General features: G+C 35.4%; 1 pseudogene; it reads left to right on the forward strand.

The window, feature by feature from the left end:
- The first annotated feature begins 602 nt into the window (after positions 1 to 602).
- LOC118062035 (berberine bridge enzyme-like 17) overlaps positions 603 to 1,684 on the forward strand; it is a 4,660-nt pseudogene continuing 3,578 nt past the window's right edge.

The raw sequence follows: 1,684 nt of genomic DNA on the forward strand, positions 1-1,684 counted from the left end.
TTTATATAGAGGCAGTAGAACACTGCAGTAACTGTAATGATTACAACATCCTATATTAGAATCCTATTCTGATAGATACATGAGTAACTGTAATGATTACAACATCCTATATTAGAATCCTATTCTATAATAGAACATTAACCAAGCTTAGTGAGCATTAATTGGAAGGAAGAAAAAAATTAAGTGAAGGTGAGTAGAAAAGGAGAGAGCATTAATTAGATTCTCATATGAATACCATATATGTATATATATATATAAACTACAACCTGGTCATGTTGTGAATTGATGGACATATTTACATGTATGCAAAAAAACAAGTGATTTTGGGAATGTTTATGATTCATGTTAAATTAATTCTTCCAAATCATGGGAGATGTATATGTCAACATTCAAAAGAAACATATAAAAGGGGTCTAGATAGAAATAGAAGCTGAAATTCTGTTACCGTAAAAACTTAGTCGTGCAAACACTTGCACGTTGATATACTAATTCTAAAATATACTTGATATATGTATGTTATAATGAGGAAATGAACATTCATAGAAAGTATCATGTGTAATGAATGAATATGGATTGTCTATAACATTTGACTTGAAGGAATCATGATGAAAGACTTCCTTGTGATTCAAGAGGAGCAACCGGGATTGGATCTTCTGTTGGAGAAGGTCACGAGACAGGCAGAGCAAGTGTGTGGTTTTTCCTCCCCTTTACACTTATGCAATTTAAAGTCTTTCTGGTGAATGAAATTACAATAATATCATGTTCAATGTAAATAAAGTCTAGCAAATTATAAGATTAGTTTCGGCTAATAGCATTCATGATAGGATTGGTGGAGGCTGTCTCCTTGTGTTTGTTGCTGGGTTTCGTTTGGTTGAGGCTTGCTCATTGCTACAGTTGGTGCTCTGTCACCCTCTGTTGCTGGTTGTGCTTGTCCTGTTGCTGTCGAAACAATGATCCCTTTAACTTCTGCCGAGATCATGACTGGCAACTCCATGTTCAGTTGTCTGGAACACTGACAAATACTTTCTGTTTATGAAATGGTATACTAATACACGAATGGAGTGTGTAATTCCTGTAATTGACTGGGGTTTACCTTGGTACCCATGACAGGATGCAAAAGGATTCCAGAGACTCTAGCCAACTTCGTTGTATGCAGTCTTCACATTGGCAAATCTTCTTCACGTTATCTCAGGTTAACTATCCTTTTTCATGCTCAATTTTAACATTATTGTATACCTTGTGTGTGCTTACAATGAATTCTTTTATGAGCTAAATCACTTTGTCCTAAATTCTTTGGCCAAACAAAGAATTAATGAGTAGGAAATACGGCAGCCAGAAGGTTTGTCAACATATACTAGTACTTTTGTAAGGTTAGCACGAGCCAATGAAGTTAGAACTTCGGAGTAAAAGAAAGAACATAAAAAAAAGCTGAGCTTACCTTTGTTGTGACTTGTGATAACTTAGGGAGAGAGGGGGTGCTTAAAACTGAAATTCAGAATCAAAGCTGTTTTAAAGCTGCTTTCAATTAACTGTTCGTGCAACACTGGGCATGCTATTATTTCAATGATGCTTGTCTTTTCTCCATGATGAAGCTAAACAGGTATGGGTGTTCATTCTGTGAACAATACACTTGAAAACTAACACAAACGTGCTTCTTTTTAACATGTATAGGAAGTAAACGCGG

The sequence above is a fragment of the Populus alba genome, chromosome 1 (genome assembly GCF_005239225.2).
Source record: "Populus alba chromosome 1, ASM523922v2, whole genome shotgun sequence".
Classification (NCBI taxonomy): domain Eukaryota; kingdom Viridiplantae; phylum Streptophyta; class Magnoliopsida; order Malpighiales; family Salicaceae; genus Populus; species Populus alba.